Genomic DNA, 7500 nt, shown 5'->3' with positions numbered 1-7500 from the left:
ATTGAAATCCTTTTGTTATCCACTTATATTTAGCGATGATTCACATGATTTGCGGATAAACGGAAGATCTGCATCTGCTGCGAGTGCATCTTTCTTTTACCTTTTTTTCCTTCGATCTTAAATTCAATTTAACTTTTTTAATGGTTTATTTTTATTTGTTCGTCTTTTTAGTTTCTCTTTTACAGTGAGAGAATGTTTCTGATTTTGCAATCTATATAAATTAATCGCAGCAGATTGTTTTACGTTATTTTCACGATAATTATAAGTTCCTTATTGATTTCCTTTGAAGTGTTATTGCTTTTGTTTATGGTTTTATCTTTTGTATATTTTCTTTTATTATAACATTTCCTATTTATTGTTTTACTGTTTTAAGTGCTATGCTTCCGTCAGCGGGAGTTAATGTAACCGCCATGTTTCTCTTAAATAAATGAAGTGGATACTCTGTGTCTGACTTTACCCTTTGGATTACCTGTCCGGATTTTTGCTTTTATAAGACGCAAAACACCTGAGATCTGTGCAGACTATGCTAGGGTCCAGATCACCAGTTGATATGGTAAATTTGTCAGCCTGTTCATTACCATGGATACCAGAGTGGCGATTCGTACGATTCGGCAGTCTGAACTTCAATTAACATTCAGTCGACCATACACTCGCACCCGCACACTCATCTGTCTTGGAGCCGTCGGTATATATATGAAAAAAGGGAGATGTTCAACAAGGATCTCTCTGAACCTCTGGCGTACCTCCACCTCCGGCGCCATGGCCTTGGCTGATGGAAGCCAGGCTTCCATGATAGAAAAATTGGGGGTTTCCCACGGCGCTATATTTGACTGAACCAGGGTATCGATGGTAGAGAGATCTATACCGACTTTCTCGACGAAGTCGTGGAGTCGCGTGGCAAAGGGCCCTAATGCCTCGATTGCCATTTGGATGACTCGGGTCTCGAGCCACCTTTGCGGCATAAGTCAGTGCTAACTGGCCGCGTTTGAATCGCAGGGAAGATATTCCCTTCCCAAAACCATGGGTACTTATGCCCCGAAAGTGATCCCCAGGCCATGCCCCAGGTATGGCGCGAAAAGAAGAAAATACGCAAAGTAAGTATCGGAAGACCAACCCGATAGTTCGGCAGTCTAAACAATCCAGAGAGAGAGAGAAAGAGATTGAGAAATAAGGGAAAGGATGCGGAGGAGAACTGCTAACATACAGTTTAAGTGAAAACTGTGCATTTTGGACTGTACATATTTATAATATTCAATTTTAAAAATAAATAAATCTTTATTTTGTCTTAGAGACTTCAACGCCATCCAAGAAATTAGACTTGGTCTTGAATCCGTCCTGTGGTCACAAAAATAATCAAGTCCGAATTAATTCATTAACGGTCTCTGGCGGCTCGTGTGGTATTGTGGCCGCGGCTCATGAAGGCGCACTCGTGCTGGGAGGGCGCGCCGCAAATGGCGGGCGAAGCACCAGCCTCGTCCGCTGAGGTGCACGCCCGCTTCTTGAAAAAAGCGGAGGACTTTACAGCACGCTCCAGCCGAGAAGGCAAGGATGACTGCGAAGTGCTGGCGCACTCAAGCCGAGAGAGCGAGGCGCATGGCGGGTGCACAGTGAGTGCGCCCGCTTCGCAAGCGGAAGTGGAGCCCGGGACGTCTCGTCCAGGGCAAAGACAGTATCACAGGGTTCTCCACATCACTTATTCCTACTCGGATCATCGGCGGGCGCTGTCCAAGACAGGGCCTGGCGTAGAATGCGCTAGAAGCGCGTGGTTGGGTCGGCGTGCAGTACTCTCCAAGTGAGCCTTCTATATATATGTGTGTGTGTGTGTGCCCACAGCTGGCCAAGCACTAAGACCGCAACCAGGGCGCAGGACTCTTCGGTGAAGCTAACGCATAGCTTCGTGGTAGAAGAGGCATGCATGTGGCATGGTCAAGACCTGGTCTCAACCGCGTGGATATCAGTCCTGGCGAAATCGGCCTTTGAGTTGGCGAGTGCGCAGCCGTACACTACAATTATCATATTACCGTTATCATCATTGTCATTATTATTGTCATAATTATTACTTCTACTCCTACTGTTATTTTTATTATCATTGTTGTTATTATAATTACTACTATTAACGTTATCGTTATCATTATCCTAAGATGATGCTAATGATCATTATCATTATAATGATGATATTGATGCAAATGATAATTATCATCATTATCATCAATATCAGCGTTATCATTATCATCCTCATGATAATGATACGGGTGATGATAACAATAATAATAATGATCATTATCATTATAATCAATATGATAATGATCATTATTATTATCATCATGGTGAGATTGATGAAAATTATAATGATCATTATCATTATCACTATCATGATGATAAAGATGATCATGATCATTATCATCATCATTATCATTATTATCATTATTGTAGCGGTGGCGCAGACCCAGTAGACTTCAACGTGGCCGGCTGAGTTCGGGCTCAACCGAGAATGTAGGCTTTTCTTCAGGAAAAAATCCGTCTGCTGTAAACAGATATAAGGTTCCAGGCCTCCGGCACGCTGTCACCACCCGGTTGGTAGGTTCGGGAACTGTGTTGTGTATGGGGGGTGTAAATGTTGTATAAGAGAAGGGTGGAAGGAAAATACAGAATGTGTGCTTTGATGTGTAAATGTGAAAAGGGAGATAGCGTAAATTGAGCGCGTGTGTGGACGTGTTTGGAAGGAAAATGCAAGATCTTAGAATTTTCTCTTCCCTTTAGTCTGAACATCCGCGAGCTGGAAGCAGGAACCAGGTCTAGCAAAAAAATTGTCTGTTCTAGAATATCAGCTTAAAATACTCTGATTCATTCAGCCTGTTTAGTCTTTCAGAGATTGCGAGATAAGAGTAACCAACAGTGTGCTGTTTAGGAGAGCCGAGTCCGAGAAAGTTGTGTCAAATAATACAATTTTGGTCAGAACCAGAGCCTTAGAAATGGTGAATGTTAGCCATTTTTTCTTAATTATCTGGCTGAAATCTAGGATGGTATGATGTTTATTTGCGGGGCAAGTTTCATTCATTAGGGAGTCGTACAGGTATCTTCAGTCGCGGAAATAGATAAATATGCATGCATCATCAATTTATCACAGCGGGGTGATGCATATGAAACTAACAGCAGATATACTTACAAAAATTTAAAAGCGTATATTCTCTTAAGTTGGCGTCCCAACTCCAAAAGTGTTTTTAAAATGATGTCAGCAAGAAAACATACAGATCCCAAAGTCAAAGAAGTTAATATCCAACCCAAAATGGAGATTAACTTATAAACTCTTAATAAAAGCACTCGTGTAACAAAAAAAGAATGCAGAATGTAAGATATAATTTGGAGACGAAGGGCAAGTAAAAGGAAAAGGAACACGGATCACGAAGACTGCCTGAACGCCTACAAGGTCAGGCAGGAATCGACCGAGACTACGCATCGAGAAAAGACCATGGCAATTATTTTTGAAAAGGCCAAAATCTTTCTCCTAGCAGACGCGAATCCTCTGGCTGAGAGGTAAGAAAATTAGGTGATAACTCAGTTTAGAACATGAATGGCAACACTGGGTGTCTCTTCTGTGTGAATTGGTCCTTTTATGCTCTCTGACACTTTGGCTCATAAGTGCGGCTTTGGGACTTCGCCAAAGAGTGCACCCTCCAGATAGTAATGCCGCATGTCACACACGTAAGTCCAAAGGAGACCAGCAGTCTCATATACAAAACCAAAAGTCTAATAACAATGAGAGAGCAGGACAAACGGACAGGACAGAAGTCAGGACCGAAGCTATTTCTCCTCCAAAAATCATAGCTACTTATACCCAGAGAGAGATTCCCAGGCATGCCGCAAAAAGAAAATATGCAAAGAAAGTACCCGAAGGCCAACCCGATAGTTAGACAACCGAGAGTACCCAATCATCGACATCATTAAAGTGTCCTCCCTTTGAGGGGGGACACTCAAAAACAGAATAATAGAAAATGGAAAATAAGTGAAAGGATATGAAGAAAACACGATAATACACAGATGTAGCGAAAACTGTGCATTTCGGACTGTACATATTTACGATGTTTGGTTTTAAAAACAAATATATCTTTATTTTTCTTCTTGGTGATTTCAACGCCATTCAAGTAATGAGTCGGTCAGAATTACGTTCAATTGATATAAAAACCTGTATATCAAGCCGATATTGATATACAGGTAGGGACTCTTAAATGATGGTTGGACTTCGCCGCATAAAGATGCCTGAGGGACGTAACCAAGGCGCAAATACTGGGTGAAGCATCAGCCTCGTGTGGGTGAGCAGAGGTGCGCGCCCACTTCTTGAAAAAGGCGGAAGACTTGATAGCACCTTCCAGCCGAGAGAGGGAGGATGCAAGGCGAGCTAAGGTCATCCTTCAGGCGAGTGTGTTGTACCCAGCACGCCCGCTTGATGAGCAGATAACACAGGATCTTCATGAGGGAGGGGGGGAGCACTGTGAAGTGATGACGCACTCCAGCCGAGAGGGCGAGGTGCAAGGGGGCGAAGCGGCAGCCTCTCGCGGGTGCACGGTGAGTGCACCCGCTTCGTTGGTCAAAGTGGAGCCCGGGACGTCTCGTCCTGGACAAAGCACAGGGTCCCCCACATCATTTATTTCTCCTCCATAACCTCAGGTCATCGGCGGGGACGAGGGCCAACGGACCCAGCGTCCAAGACGGGGCGCAGCACGCGCTGGAAGCCGATATACTGGTTGGGTTGGTGTGCGGTAGTGTCCAAGAGGGTCTTCTAAATATGTGCGTTTATGTATATATATACATATACGTATATACATGTATATACATATATATACTGATATCCATATATATACATATATGCATATATATACATATATACATATACATATATGTGTATATACACATATATACATATACGCACATTTATATATATACATATACGCACATATATATATACATATACGCACATATATATACATATACGCACATATATATACATATACATATGCATATATATACATATACATATATATGAATATACATATATATAAATATATATGTATTTGACTCTTCGGAGAAGCTACCTCGTTGCACCATGGCCGAAGCAGCAGGCATGTGACATGGCCAAGACTGGCCTCAAACCACGTGGCGCCCGAGGGGGATGTCAGTCATCTTTATTATTGTTAATAGCATTATTGTTATTATTATTATTATTATTATTATTATTATTATTATTATTGATTTATTTACTTTATTATTATCATTATTTATTTATTTATTTATTTATTATTATTATTATTATTATTATTATTATTATTATTATTATTATTATTATTATTATTATTATTATTGTTTGTTTATTATTATTATCATTATTGTTGTTGTTGTTGTTGTTATCATTATTTTTATCATTATCATCATCATTATAATTATCATTATTATCATTATCTTTATCATCATTGGCATTATCATTATCATTATTAACTTTATCGTTTTAATTATCAATATCATCATTATCAATATTACTATTATTATTATCATTATCATTTACATTATCATTATTATTATTATCATTAGTGTTATCATAAATTTTATCATAATAATTATCGTCATTATTATCATTGTTGAGTTGTTGTCATTATCATTATCATTATTATTATCATCATTACTATTATTTCTATGACGGTTATTATTATTTTTATTATTATTATCATTACTATAATTATCATTAGCATCCTTATTATTTGTATTACTGTTATCATTACTATTATTGTTTTTATTATTTTCATTATCATTATTATTATTATCATCACCTTCATTATCATTAACATCCTCAGCCTTATCATCCTCATCATCATCCTTATCATTATCATTATCATTATCATCGTCATCATTAGCATTAACATTAGTATTATTATCATTATTATTTCCATTATAACGTCTGTTCTCTCTCTCTCTCTCTCTCTCTCTCTCTCTCTCTCTCTCTCTCTCTCTCTCTCTCTCTCTCTCTCCCTCTCTCTCTCTCACTCTCTCTCTCTTTTTTTTTAATTGCTGAAATATCGCAGATTCTTGGAAATTTGTAAAGTAAAAACAAGAAAAGTTTTTTAATAATCGAACTTCTCCCGACTTTTAGCTTTATTACTCTCGGACCTTTTAATTGACCATCAAGGCATTACAGTTTCAGGTTTAAAATTTGTTCCGAATGTTATAACAGGTTCGAGTTGTTTTCAAGATGGTTCTATTAGTTAAACTTGCTTTGATTTTTTTTTCTACCTTTTTTTATATGGTTAAAATCAATTAAGTCATGTTTTTTTTTTTCTATTATACTCTAAGTATACCCGTGTAATTAAATTCTTAAGAATTGGTTGCCTGAAATTATTCCCTACCTTGATATATACTCAAGAGACAGAACAGCATCTTAGCCGTTTCAGTATTCAGTTTCCCGTGAATTCCGCTTAGGTGGGATTTGAGATTCAGATACCATTACTATATTTGTACATTACAGTATGTAGGTATAGGCTCTATGAATTATTATGATCCATTAACTCTCAAACCTACTGGAGCAGAATTATTCTTTACTAGTTTTTTTTTCTAGAAATCGATAGAAGATAATAGTAATATTATATTAGTTGTTTCATGTAAAACTTTAACTTTATTTCATATTATATTTAAGTATATAGTGTCAAATAAGCATCTACTCATATCATATTCATATCAATAAAGCCGTACTATTCTTGCTCAGCGCATTTCTTTACTACATTTCAGTTATGATAACTACTAAGCGATGGAGAAACTATGGAGAACTACTAAGCGATGGGGACCCACTTCCTTTTCTTTAACAATGACAATCCGATAAAAAGAATCATGCAAAGTATTATCTTCAAAATACAAGATACGTTATAACTAGGCGGGTTTTACACTGGATTAATATAAATCCGTTTTTTATGATGATAAATACATTCCTTCGAGATTCTTCAGTTAAACTTATTTATGGGACTTATAACGACTTTCTTTTCAGAGCCGTAGTGTGTCTCTTTCGCTATTTTTACCCTCTTGCAACAATTGAGTTGTAGCAAACGTTATATTTCAAGTTTCTGGCTAAAACATAATACCATTTTGGTCTCATTTTCTCAGTCCTAATGTCAAACCATGAGTAACAGAGATTGGCAAATTCTAAATCACGTTCAGTATTTTTCGTGTAATTATGAATTACTAACTCGTAGTGCGTCTGTCCAGACCGAGTCATTTTTCATCATTCATCACATCAGCCAGTCTGCAATTCATCCACAAGGCAAACATTCTCTGCAATTTCAACGCAGATTACCGTCGCCGAAAAGCCAGAGGGGAAAGTTACATGGGTTGAGCAGGATGTCGAGATGATTTATTGCATCAAAAGACACGCACATGTGAAAAAAAACGTTATGACATATGTGTGTGTTTCAATACTTATTGTAGAATGTCGGTCCATACGACCGATCGTTATTCTGTTAGAAT

Source organism: Penaeus monodon, chromosome 14 (genome assembly GCF_015228065.2).
Source record: "Penaeus monodon isolate SGIC_2016 chromosome 14, NSTDA_Pmon_1, whole genome shotgun sequence".
NCBI classification, from domain to species: domain Eukaryota; kingdom Metazoa; phylum Arthropoda; class Malacostraca; order Decapoda; family Penaeidae; genus Penaeus; species Penaeus monodon.
The sequence above is the reverse complement of the archived record's forward strand: the minus strand, read 5'-3'. Positions refer to the sequence as shown.